Source organism: Hoplias malabaricus, chromosome 11 (assembly GCF_029633855.1).
Source record: "Hoplias malabaricus isolate fHopMal1 chromosome 11, fHopMal1.hap1, whole genome shotgun sequence".
Lineage (NCBI taxonomy): Eukaryota > Metazoa > Chordata > Actinopteri > Characiformes > Erythrinidae > Hoplias > Hoplias malabaricus.
In genome coordinates, this window is record NC_089810.1 from 36,873,059 (window position 1) to 36,888,151 (window position 15,093).

Here is a 15,093-nt window from a genome sequence, read left to right on the forward strand (position 1 = left end):
ATGAGGACTGAATACTGTGTGTGGTTTTACAGTGTGTATTAAAGTGATTTCACTAACCGTCATGTCTCATCTGTGTGGCACAGGTTCTCAGAGCGTATTGATCTATGACATCAAATCAGTGTACACACACAAACACAAAACCCACACGCCATACATAAACAGAGAACAGCAAAGGTTATCAGGGCTTACTGATCAAGAACATCAGATAAAACAGTTAGAAAAGAGACTAGCATGACTCAGAAAGTATATTATCATACATATTGACAGCAAAAATAAAGCATAAATTCTGCCCCACAGTTTCTGATGTTTTTCTCCACTTGATGTTTGTTTACATCATTTGGTTAGCATTTTAGCGTTTAAAAATGTCACTGTGAACAGATATATAAGTAATTAGCATCACTGATTTTCATCCCTATTTTGAATTTGTTTATTTAAAGAAAAATTTAAATGAAAGACTATTATTTGTAATACATCTGATACGTGGATATAATCTAAGTTTGATTTTAGGAATTGCTGTCATGGGCCTTTACACTCCACTTTATTAGGTACATCTACCTAGTATCTACAGTAATAGTTTTTTTTTAATCATGTCCACAGATCATACAGATGCACTTTTCTTGTAGTACATTATTTATCACCTTCCAGTAGTTGATCACATCAGATTTAAAACCCCATCCTTCACTTACAAAGCCAAGAATCGACCATTGTGTCGCTACCTGAAGGCAATGGTCAAACCCAATCTGTACCTCAAGCTCAACTTGAAACATCATCCTTCAATTCGCAAGAAAAGCACGCATCAAGACACTTTACTTTCCTGGATGGTAGAATGCCACTGGATCTCAGATGGTTTCCACTCTCTCTTTCACTCTCCCAAACAGTAGAGTCATTGCTTTTTGTCATTGCATGTAGCATTTAAACCAACTAAATGTGCATTTTCTGAAATGCCTTGAACCAAATTGCTGTACTCTGTGTTTTTCTTTCTTAGATATCAGCACTAACTAGTGTTTGATATTCTATTTTTATTTGTTAGTTATTTTAAGTTTGAAGTTCTCTCATTTTGTGTGTGTATTTACATTGACTCATATCTAGTGGCACCTTTTTTGAGTGTATTAAAATGTGACTTTAATGATTGTAATCAAAAAACACTTTTTATAAAATTCTAATGTTTCCTCTAAGTTTGCTAGCTCTCCAGTCTGTCTGTGTAATAGATGCTGAGATATTGTGTTTATGAAGCACCAGTGTCTGTTAATTATTAAAAACAAAAACAAAGTGTCTCAGTGTGGTATGCTAGGCTTTCTCTTGCTCTGCGAACACCAAACATTCAAAACCACAAACCAAGATGAGGATATTGCTCTATTCTTGCTCCATATGTTGGTCATATTGACTTATATTTGCTGTTTCAGATTACTAAAGGTGAAAATGTCTCCAAATTCGTGAGATGGATAACCGCATTGCCAAAAGTGCTAGAAAACTAAACAACATGAGCTACAAATGAGTTTCTGTGGTAATTCAAACAGTGAATAAAAACTTACAAACAAGTTAAACTTCAGCCATGTTCAAACAACGATTGTTTTTCTTCTTAAACATAACGTTCCACATTAAAACACATGGAGCTTCTGAATGTAAACAAATCATTTTCACACAAAAGGAGTATTCGCTGCTGCTCTGGATAATTTTTAAATGTAAATGTAGATATAAGGTGGATGAACCTAATAATGTGGTTAGTGATAGTATTCTCTGTAAATTTTATCTGCAGTGTTCTTCTGAATTCCTGAATCAATTTTTGTGTTGGAACCCTTTAACCCCCGTGGCTTAGTGCAACAGAAGAGTCAAAAGCTTCAGCTGCAAATCCAATAAAAGAATTCATTCACTAACGCACAAACAGGATGTTTCACAGTCTTTCAACGGAAGCCACCAGGCTTGAACTTGAAGTTAAAAACAATGTGCTGAGCTAATTGATTTGTTTACTTCATTCTGCTGTAGATTTAGTGCAACAGACTCGTCTGAGTCTCGCTCATTCCCTGAAGAAACCCACCGTGACCATTCCTGAAGCAGGCCAGTGCAAAGGGATTAGTTTTAGACTCCGTTCATTCGCTGCATATTACAACTAACAGCGGCGTTTTGTCTCGCGGTCAACACCCGTGCAAACCAAGACAAATGACCTCGCCCATTTTCACGGGCTTACTGTAGGAAGGCTGGAGCTAAACCTCATTCCCATGAAAATAAATCACAATATCGCTGCCGCCCCGAAGCCATCAAAAACTGTTTAGCAGGGAAATTCGTAAAAATGACAGCTACAGATTTTTTTTTTGCCTTCCTCTAGCACACTGCCTGGGCCCAAGCTTTTCCCCCTCTCTTTCCCTGCCAAATCTCTTCATACTAGGAATTACCAGAGTGTGTGGCCTAATCCGCTAGGATTGGGAATAATCTCTCTCAGAGTAAGCCCACAGCCGAGGAGAAGTCCGTCGGGCAAATCTGAGCGAAGGGCGGACCACCAGCCGGACGCTGGAAACACATCATGGCGGCTGAGCTCCAGCTTAAAGCTCTAAAAGCTTCGTGAGTGGAGTAGAGAGACTGCAGAGACTGGCCAAGAACTTCAGTCCAACTCAAAAACTGTCCAAACCAAGTGGCCATTTCAGTAGTTTCCCTAGAGAGGACAGTACCTGATAAAGAACTTGATTCATATTGTTGCTGTCCAAAGATGTATCTCCATTTTAAGTCTATTTTTAGATTGTCCTTCACACTGTGAATTTAATGATGAATGGGCCAATAGAAAATGAGTAAAATTACTTCCATTGAATGTTAAGAAGGTTTTTTATTTTTCCTTCCCCTGTAAAGTTATTATTTTAGAGGTAACATTATGCATTAATGCTTTCACTGATGAAATACCACCAAATCCTCACAGAAATGTTCCAAAATCTAGTGCAAACCTTCTCAGAACAGTAGAGCACATTTAATGAAGCAAAGGGAAACAGACTCCATATTAATATACTTCATTTAAGGGGTTAGGTTGGATGAGCAGGTGAAAAAACATTATCATGGTCATTGGAAAACATTCACTTTCCGGGACTGAACAGGTGACGCTGGACTTAAAGTTGAGTTTGCATCAGAACTACCCAAAGCAATAGCTCGGACAAAACGTACAACGTACAATGTACAAGCCAAGGGCCAAGAGATTATTAACAAATCCTTAACTGAAGGATATTAAGGATAAGGAATTCATGTATCACAGGTAGTTGTGGATCACAAGCACCTCTCCCATCTCGTCCCAAAGGTATAGGATGGAATCGCATCACTCCAGAGAATGCAATTACACTGCGCCACAGCTCACTGCTGGGGTGTTATGCCCCTCTATCTCATGTTTGGCACCGAGGATGGTGAGCCTAGGCTTTAATTCTTTTATCCTCAAGTATATTAAATATGCTCTTTATAAATATTTGGACATTCATTCTTTCATTCATTTTTCGTAACTGCTTTAAACCGTTTAAGGTTGTGGTGGTTCCACTAGGCCATTAGGCACAAGGGAAACACCGTGGATGGGTGCCTGTCTATAACAAGGCATCACACACTCACTGAAACACTCACACCCATGCACACGTTTGAATAGTTCAACAACTTACAAGCTTGTTTCTGGACTGTGGGAGGAAACCCATTTAGACACAGAGAAAACACACCAAACTCCTTACAGATTCAGGGCTCAAACACACAACCCAACGACCCTGGAGCTTTATGGAAGTGACACTTGCTGAAATTTGCTTCCCTTGTTATACTAGTGAAGTAATATGTTATACCCTCTGTATGCCTTAATTAAACCTTCCCTACTCAAAGATTATTGTCCATTTCGAACACTTAGTCACGAGACACCTGTGATCGATAAACATATCACTTAAAGTGGAAAAACACTATTGGGTTTCCAGTGACTCAAAGGGACCGTCCTGAAAAAGCTTTATCAATAAAGTTCTCCATGCCTTTGGAGGTACTTCACTGAATGGACAAAGCATTCAGTTGCATGGATTGAAAAGGTGACAAGCACTTGGACCTAAAAGAACTCTGCTGGACAGTCTCTCTCCCTCTCTTTCTCTCTCCCTCTCTCTCGCTCTCAGCCGGACAGTATTGGATTGGCCCCTTGCAAATCAATGCACACATGTTGACATTTTCCAAGCTTGGTATTTATTTTCCTAACTTGAAAGCAGGTGAGATGGAACGGGGGGAAAAAGATAGAAGAAACCACAGACAAAAAATAGAAAAAGAAAAAAAAAAGTCTCAGTGGTTTCATAACTACGGTATTGACCTTCTGCCTGAGCATGTCCTTTCAGAAAGCTCAGCGGAGTCGCAAACAAAGAGCCACAGGAGCTTCTCATCATTTTCAAGTTGAAGAAACAACAAAGGTGGCTTATCCTTCGCTGTAATTACTGTGCCATGTCTTGTTCTACTCCTCGCCTCTCATCCTCCCTGATTTTCCACTTCTCCAACTCTGCTTTCTGCTTTTCAGAGCCGTACCATCGCTTTCAACAACATAGAAAACATCCGGCAGCAGATTATGTCCCAGTGCAGCTAAAGTCCAGGTGTCTGCAACATAATGCACTTAGCTCTGGTGCAGCTCAGCTCCTGCACTGAATATCCCACACATAACTAACTGCTCAAAATGATATTAAGGCATATATATATATATATATATATATATATTAAATTTACTCTCTAATGCATCTGATCAGGGACGATATAATGGGTGTCCCAAGACTTGGTTACTTATTTAATTTTGCATTTGAGCTTCGCACAAGGCTAATTAACTAATCAATAATATGAGTTGTCTCCCTGGTCCAGGTCCCTCCGCACCTCACTTGCACCCTTTTTATCTATTTGGGTTGTCCCTCCTCTCCCAGGTGGCAGACAAATTTGGACCTAATCTCTGCGACTTTTAGCACTTATGGCTCAGTTACTTCAAGGATTGTGTGGAAGCCAGACTCAATCAATGCTGTCATTCAAGGCCAAATGTGGGCTATAAGAGAACTGCACATGTGCCAGAACTGCACATTAGTCAGCTAACGTTAAGCTAGATACCTTAAGTGGCATTTTTTCCAAATGTGCTATACACTGCGATGTTATCATTCTGGTAACAATGTAAAAATACGAGGCATTTTTAGGCATGAAAGGCATGAAAAAGGGATAATTTATGTCTTATGTATTTAATCACATGATGCATTAAAGACTTTTTTGGTGTTCTCTTTTTAAACCATTACCTCACCATGGCAACCTAGGCCACACCCACTTCCCTAGGCCCACTTCCGAGGCCTCCAAATTACTCAAACTCTCAAAAAAAAAACATGTACCTTAGGGGCATTAACTGCTTTTCAAAAATTAATAAATATATAAATAAATAACTCTCCTAGTGTAATTGAATGAGCGTGTATGTGAATGAATATGAATTTGTATGCCCAGTGAATGCCCGGATATGGATTGGCACTCTATCCTGAGTGAACCCGCTAGTGCCTGATGCAGTCCTGCAGGTTGATGGTCTTTCCTGGATGAGAGTGCACTGTGCCTGATTGGCTGCTGCTTCTCACCTGTGTTGTGTGTGGTTTGAGTGTCGACTGGAATGGCGTTCTGTGTAGTGCTGATTGTAGAGCGTCCTCAGTGTCTAGCCTCCTGAGCCATCAACGAGCAAAATTTGAGCAGTAAACCTTTCCCAGTGTGACATTGTATAAATAAAGTATGCATACATCCACTCCCTGGAAGACTACACCGTGCCAGTTAATTGTTCGCTACATTAGGCTTGCATCTCCGGTACAAAATTAAAGAGGCAAACTTAAGACACCAGACATGTCTTGGCAACTACAATTGCTGCAACAGAAGGGCAAAAGATTGTGAAAATGACTAACCATGTGTTCATGGCAGATAAGACAAATATCTCCAACAGTGGATCAACACCGGAAATTTATCGCTAAACCAACATCTGTGACATCTGTGCATATTTTATATACCCAGAACACATCTGCATGTATGTATTCATGTGTACTGTCTCTCCACACTCAGCAGATGTGTGTATGATGAAGAGGAGAAGGAGTACATGTGAATAATTGAGCTTTGATTTGTGGCCTAATTTCCAGAGTGTCCCAACATCAGCATTATGGTGGCCCCTGAGGGACCCTGCAATCTGTCAGTACAGACTGTTCATTACGGCACCTCTGACTCCTCAAGGCTGGATCAGACACAACTCTCTGCACCCCCCCTGCAAACCCACATGCACCCCCTCAAATCTGTGCCCGTGTAATGCATTTACATTGCACATCACATGAGTAATGGCAGCATTACTGGGATTTAGCCCCGGCTTGTGTCTGCTCCAAAGCAAGACTTTTACTGCTGTTTAATGTGTTGCAAATGAGACATTTCCACACATGACTGATATACTGGAGGCGAATGCATAGAAAGCAGGTGTTCTAATTGCATTTCATATTGTACATACATCATTTCATATGTATCCATTCTTCTCAAATGAACTCCAAACCAAGGCAGAGGAACTTTTGTTCTTATGTTCATAAGAATTGAGAATATGCTGGCCACTTTATTAGAAATGCCAATCACCTACTTCCATAATGGAGCCATATTTGTGACATTATTATATAACTGTATAATAAATATTTAAATAAATTGTTCAAATTTGAATTAATAATTTAATTCTGAAATAGAAGCTTAAATAAATCAATTCAATATATTTTTTATTTAAACATGCATATTAATACTTTATTTATTATGTCTTTTTAAATGTATTTTGTTATTTATTTAGTTATTTAATTATATTTTATTTCACGGTAGCTGCTACTTTGCATCAATCAGAATCAGTGGACGGGCCTAACTCCAGTCTTTACAGGTTAATCGCTTTGGCCTGTTGTTATTGTTTTCCCAAAATATGGCAGCTCCATTCCATTGGATCTGTAAGAAATTTCTTGGGAGTTTGTAGGAAGTATCTTACATCTAGCAGAGGAGACTGAATCAGGGAGTACAGACCCAGAAGCTGTCAAATAGGTGTTATTGCTGCTCATGTTTGATCTGTGTATTGGCTTACTATGCTGTAGAACAAATCAACCTGTAAAGATTGGAAGTTAGTCCCACCCACTGACTCTGCTGTGTCATCTGGTCAGATTTGAGTATATCATGGTGCATAATAGCAACAAACATTCATTCATTATCGGTAACCCTTAACCAATTCAGGGTCGCGGTGGGTCCAGAGCCTACCTGGAATCATTGGGCGCAAGGCGGGAATACACCCTGGAGGGGGCGCCAGTCCTTCATAGGGCAACACAGACACACTCACACACATTCACTCACAACTACGGTCACTTTTTAGTCACCAATCCACCTACCAACGTGTGTTTTTGGACTGTGGGAGGAAACCAGAGCACCCGGAAAAAACCCACGCGAACACGGGGAGAACACACCAACTCCTCACAGAGCAACAAACATGACATAAGCAAATAATTACATGATTAATTGTTTTAGAAGAATGTATAAATAAACACAACACTGTGCAGAAGATTTAGGCACCAGAAATTATATGATTTAAAAAGCTATTTATCTGAGCAGTAAGTGTTTATTTGCTACAAAAACAAACAAACCAATAAACAAAAAGCAAATAATGTCCAGCATTAGAATAAAACCAAAAAATGTTATTTTAAATAATGTTTGCAGTTGATTTTACAAATTAATGCAATCAAAGAGAATCTGAACCAAATATTATTCTTCAAACTCACTCACACCTACTACTTTACAGAAAAAAAAAAAAAAAAAAAAAAAAAATATATATATATATATATATATATATATATATATATATATATATTTTTTTTTTTTTTTTTTTTTTTTTTTTTTTTTTATTATATTTATATTTCTTGTTAATTTTATATTATTATTTTTTGTATTTACTGTGATTATATATATAACTATACAAGCACCACACTTACTGAGATGGCACTAGTTTAAACATTTAAACATATATATAATTATCTTAGGTGCCTAAGACCTCTGCACAGTACTGTATGTATATATATATATATATATATATATATATATATATATATATATATATATACACACATATATATAGCTTGTTATATTAACTTACAGTGAAATTGGAGAATGTTCTGTGCTTCTCTTGAAAGGTTATTTATTTGGAAATAAAATATTTTGTTCCCACTGCAGTGACACATTTCATAGCACAGCTCCTTTAATCACAAGCGAAAGCTTTCAGAAACCTGGCTTTGTGGTGGAAAGTACAGGAAAGTTTCCTCTGTTTCTTTCTTGAGATGATGGCTCTGATGGTTCCAGAGGGAGTGATCTGTAGAGGTCAGTTAGTGCTGATCTGAGTCCAGCTGATAGATGCAGACGCGGCCGGCTGACTGTTCTTAGAACATCACAAACCTCCGTTTGATTGATCGCGACCCAAGGATCCATCATCTAAAGAATTAAACTCCTCTTCCTGCCAGTCACAAACAAGCACAATTGAAATTGGCAAATCAAGGTGAAGAATGTTAAAGAAACATCGGACTGGATTCTCCAAGCACATGGGCACTTGAAGCGTGTAAAACACACCCAGTCCATACATTCATTTACTCAAGTATATTTGCTTGTATGTACTAATAGATATCTTGAGTATTTTCAGGTCACTACCCTTTAAAAGTGTAAGTTATTCATGAGTTAAGGTATCTGCTTAATTCCAGCTGTTGATGTTTATTTCTTTGAGGACATGGAGACATTGATAAAGTTATTAATCAGCTCTTAGGAATGTGTAAAATATGTATTTGATCTCAACACTAAAGTCACAATCATTATGCTTATCAAAATTTAACAAAGAAAATGGGCAAAATCATACCTTTGGCTGGGAGTCCAACTTGGAAAAAAGTTGACCCCATCATCAAGACAGCAAGTATTTGGTGCCAGGTGATGCCTCAGGCATTTGAGACTAAGAGTCTAAGAAAACATAATTGGCCTTGCTCTTTTCAGGTGTGCAAAAATGGCCTTTCATCTCTCTTCACTCAACATGATGCTAGCCCATGCAGGTGTCTGTGAGCTAATATTACAGAAATGGGGTGCGTTTCCTAGTATGATTAATCTTAGCTATAAATGAACAACTTATTAAGAAAGACATAACTTTACAAATGACAATTTTAGTAGTGCTTCCCAAAAGTATCTTATGTCTCAAATAATAAGTTTTAAACAGTTCTTTGTTGACTCCACCTCTACATCTTCATTTTGAAAATGTAAGCAATGATTTACATACATTACTGGTATTTAAAACATCGTTAACTATTGAACTCATATTAAATACATAATACTACCTTTATAATTCAAGCAAGTAGATTAGATTTTTGCTGTTATTGCATGTAGTATTTGGAACACAATAAAGTTTTCAAAAATATATGTTGATTTTCATGAATTCATGGGGAGAACACACCAAAATCTTCACAGAGCAAGGTGCAAGCCCTCAACATGTGGACCTTGGAGCTGAGTGACCGAAACACTTCCTGTTGTTGACGCCACCATATTGCCTTCATGAATTCATGTTAACAGTGTTGTTTTTATAGGAAATTGGTGGACTCTATATTTTTTTGTGGCAAAACTACACATGAAGTTCTATATAAGTACTTATTTAGTTATGAATAATCTTAATTTACGAATGGATTTCAGTAACGTTTGTTACGAGGGGTTTCTGGAGAATGCTCTTAAAGGGAATGTCTACAATTTTGGGGAAACACCGTTCTCTCTGGTTTGTTTACATTCAGAAGCGCTGAAACTTTCAAAGTGGAAGGGTATGTTTGAGGGGGGGAAAAAGACTGTTGTTTGTACATTGCTGCAGTTTAACTTGTCTGTAAGTTTTTATTCACTTTTAGAATTACCCCAGGAACTCATTTGTAACTCGAGTTGTTTAGAATTTGGAGACATTCCTACCTTATGTGATAAGAAATAGCAAAAATAAGTCAATAATACCGACATATGGAGCAGGAATAGAGCAATATCCTCAACATGGTATGTGCTTTTCAGCATTTGGATTTCTCTCCATTGTCTAAAAACTCCAGATGCCTCAGCCATGAGCACACAAACAGACTGGAGAGCTAGCAAATGATGGGGAAACAACACCTGAATTTTATAAAAAGCATTTTCTGACCGTTGCCAAAGTACAAGACTACAAAGTACTTAGAGTTACAAACATTTTGGGAAACCCATCCCTGGGCAGAAATCTGGAGTTTCATATGCTTCAGAGAAATCATGTGCTGCCTTCTGTCTTCTCTTTCCAAGCTTGGTAGCCTCATGTAATTTGAGAAGTCTTAGCTAGTAGTGGGGTACATGCCAATGAATTCAGAAAAGTGAGAAATTAATTCTTTCAACAAAAAAAGAAAGATTAATTTTAGAGCAGTAGTAACTATCTTTTATTTGCCTTCCCTAATACTTCTCCCCATTATGTCTTGGTTGATTTACTTTGTTGGAAGTAGGTGAACACTGCCATTTGATATTTTGGCCAAACTGATCCTTTAATTTGGAACCACAACACTGAACCTTCTGCACCTTCAACCACAACACTGACCCTTTAGCTCAGCACTGAGATGTCAGTATTGTGTAAGTATGGGCGGTATACCAAAGCTATAAACAACACTGTGCTATGACTAATCTATGACATCTGAGTGAATTTATTTACCACAGTGCTTTGGAAATTCTAATCTTGAGCAACAATAACGTGTTGATGTTGAACAAGGCAAGTTCCTGGAGGTGCTGCATGAGCATATGTATAGTATTTTTTTAAGAAATAACACTTTTCCCTAGGACTGGCCTTGGGCTGTGAGAGGCTGAATCACACCTCCTTAAACACAGCAGCAACATAAGGGTAGAGCTCTTTCCTCAGCTAGCACTCCCCAGCAGCCTTGTTCTGCACTCAGGGACCCAAAAAAAAAAAATAAAAAAAAAGGCCAAAACTAAATCTACTCCCTCTCCCTCACACTTACAGCTTATTTAACCTCGCTAGAACACTTCTGATTAAAATGTAGAGGCTGTTCTGAGCTCGCTGCTGCTTTCTTGCTGTGATTAGCTGCAGGAAGGCACTGTAAGTCAGGAGTGAAAGAAGACTAGCTTAGCTTATGGTATTACAGTCAAAAAAAGAGTTACATTCCTGTGGGTAAGGCTGTGAAATAATGGCTAAAATACCAATCATGGTTATTTTTAAGTCTGTAAAAAATCGTGATTAGGAATGTTAATCTTTTTGGGCAGGCAAATATAGCACAAAAGAGTCTGTGTCCTAAAATTTGTAAACACCTCTTGTATCTAGAAATGTTTAGCTTTTTTAAGGTACACTCATTGTGGATGCTACTGTGCACATAGTTTTTCCAGTGAGGAACAAGATTCTCTTGATCAGCTGCACATGAGCCTATAGGTCACTATAGGTCCACAAGTGATGGACATTTACCATGGGACTGGGGTGGAGTGGTGTTTGTGTTCCAAAACTTTTTCCTCCAATAGCAGTACCTGACATTCCTAATGCTCTTGTGGCTGCCATTAAATCCTCACAGCAATGTTCAACATGTATTGTAAAGCTTTTCCAGAACAGTAGGGGCTGTGACTATAGCCAAGAGGAACAAGCTTTTTTAATACTCTGTATTTCAGAAGATTTCAGGCGGCTTGGTGGTTAGCACGTTCGCCTCCCAGCGCTGGGATCTTGGGTTCAAGTCCCATCTGGGTGGAGTTTCCATGTTCTCCCCGTGTCTGCGTGGGTTTCCTCCGGGGTCTCCGGTTTCCTCCCACAGTCCAAAAAACATGGAGGGTAGGTGAATTGGCTTCTGTAATAACTGTCCTGGTTTGTGAGTGAATGTGTGTGTGCCCAGATATGGATTGGCGCTCTGTCCTGGGTGAAGTCCTAGTGCCCGATGCAGTCCTCCAGGTGGACGGTCGTTTCTGGTTGAGAGTACGCTGTGCGCGTTTGGCTGCCGCTTCTCACCAGTGTGTGTGAATTGAGCGTTCTGAGCAGTGTAGATTGTAAAGCGTCCTTGGGTGTCTAGAAAGGCGCTATATAAGTGTAACGATAATAATAATAAAAAAAAGATAGTTGTCAGATAAGCTTTCTGTAGCTTTATTGAATGGCATAAGACTATTGCTGCATGTTATATCTTATAAAACCAACACTGAGTAATTAGCGATTCTTAGCTAAGTCTGTTTTGAAAGCAGTTATGTTCAGTTGATAGAAGGATCCAAATATTATGATTATAATTATTTAGTATTCATTCTGCAGCTCTGTATACAAGAATGACTCATTCTGTACAATAAAGGGAAATGTGTACAACAATGCATTCTATATATTCATTAACAGCACATTCATATTCACTGCACTTAATAAAAGAGTACTCTAACAAACCCAGCATTCTCAAACAACACCAAGAAAAACAATATACTCCATTAACACCAACAGATCACAAATATTCTCCATAAAAAAAAACTAAAAATCCCAGCATTCTCAAAAACATATTAAAACCATTTTCTCCATAAAACACCTATAAGCTAAAGAAACAGTGTAACACAAACATATCACACAAAAACACAAGGAAACCCAACATTTTTCAACTCCAAATTTCTCTATGTAATACAAAAAAATACATAAAGAAATATATATATATATATATATATATATATATATATATATATATATATATATATATATATATATATAATGAGATATTGATCATTCAATCTTAATGCAGTAAGTAAACTTTTCTGTAGAAATACACATCCACACATATAATACAAATTTGAAAAAGAGTATATTCAATATATTCCGTAATATCCTGTATCCTATGTAGGCTGCCCATATTCATTATTTCCTTGGTTTTCCCAAGATACAGCCAAAAGCACACAGTGAAACTCTTTTTTTGTTCCATGCAAATGACATAAAGGCTTTGAATTTTACGTCTGAATAATTGTGGAAACCATAAGAATCACTATTTTTGGCTTCCCACTGCTTTATCACGTTCCTACACAATTTTCTTTTTGTTTGTTTATTGTTTAAAGCACACTTTCAAGCCATAGATTGACTGACATGCAGTAAATATAAACATCACTTATAATATGTGGAAGCTTTATCTCCTAAAGACAATTATATTATGTCTGGCAGTACAAACTTCTGCCCAATTAAAACAGCTCCAATGTCCTTTTTGCAGACTTGTGCCTACAAAAAAAAATATATTGCTAAAAAAATACCTGCTGTATCAAATTAACATAAGGTTAGATATAGACAGTAAAATAATTCAGTAAACAAATAAGTTTGTCAGAATAAGGGCCAGGTTTTAAATGAATTGCGCAAGTTTAATTACCTTCTGTGGATTTAGTCAGCATCTTCTTCGGTGGCTGTCTGTGATAAGTTTAAAAAGTCTCAGTTTATCATAGTTAAGTAGATTTAGTATGGCCTATATATGCCTTACTTACAAAACATAACCAAACATAAAATTCTCCATCAGTGTAGCCAAATAAACACTCTGGAACCAAATAAATTCTCACCCAAAAGTAATTGAACCAACGTTCATTAAAATCCATAAAATCATCATACATCCTTCTGAATAATCAACATTCTCAGACACATATAAAGTAAAACAATTCTTCAGCAGTCAGAACTAAAATTCTTCGAGTAAAAGCAAAGTGCCCAATATTTAACCAGCAGACAACAAACCGAACATCAAACCCAACATTCCCCAACAAACAAAACAAACCCAATATTCTCCAGTCCACAACAACAAACCCAACATTTTCAACACTTATCAGAGTGGAAACCATTGAAGAATTGAATAGTCATGTTGTACGCACACATGAATGGCTGTACACCGCTGTGTACATATGGCTATTGCCAGGTGACTAAGAGACTGATTTTCCATTGTTACTGAGTCGTGGCCCTCATGGAAAGCCTCTGAATCTGGTCGTAAGGAATTCATTTGTCTTTTTCGCAAATGAACCTCCCATAATTGATGAGGGCACAACATCAATAATTCAGCCATACATCTGATTCTCCCATCAGATTAATGACCACACTGAGCCCATGCCCAGCTTTCTTTATTGCTCCAGCTGGATTTAAAGATCTTCTTCAAAACTTTAAAAAGAATTATAGAAGCTGAAGAACATGTTACAACCTTATATTCACTGTGTTATTAAACCAAATATATCTTTGACATGCAAAGTATATTATCTGGTCTATACAGTTCTGTACTGGTCTATATATATATATATATATATATATATATATATATGTAATTATCCACCAACTGTGTTGTAAATGACCATATGAGTTAATAGTGGACTAGACTGACTATGAAACTTTTCTTGATTTTCTGTCTAACGTTCCACTCTCACTGCTTCAAAAAAGCTAGAATCAGACTCTGGCTGTGAGCATCATTTGTTAACATGGCCTCATGTCCAGTTTTCTGAGGCCAAATGCTCAGTGTCAGCTCTCTGGATGAAGAAGCATATAGGGTGAGAAGGAATAAAAGGATATGAAGGCTGTTTTCCTGTTGGGTTTGATGGGTATAAGCTTCAATTCTATTGTGTTGGTGTTTTCTGGCCTTGGTGCTGATCAATATATCCCCATCTCTTCTGTAAAGGGTCAAAACTACAGGATCCTAGGAGAAAGAAAAGATGGAGCTCAGCAAAAAAAAAACACCTATTGTGAGAGCAGGCTGCTAGCAGAGGCAGGTATTAGTGCACGTCGCTAAGGCAAGGTTTGGCACGGAGTCGCTAAGTGTTAATTACTTATCGATCCAATTTAGCTGATGATTTCCGAAAACATTCAGAGAAGCCAAGGTTTAAGATGGACTGGAGAACTGTGTTCTGACTCTGTACAGTCAGAGGAGCCATAGGGAAAGCACTAGAACACTTATTTAGCAGCCATTAGCGTGGCAGTCTAAAGCAGTCTATCCACTGCCCCTAAGGCTCGCTAAGTCTTTCTTTTACTGGATGGATACTCTTTGATAGTTCTCCTGGAACTGACCATGCCCTTATCCACTCCGCTCAGGTTCTTGGTTCCTTTGATCATCCCACAGATCTCACTCATCTTTCACATGTAAGACATGCTTCTGT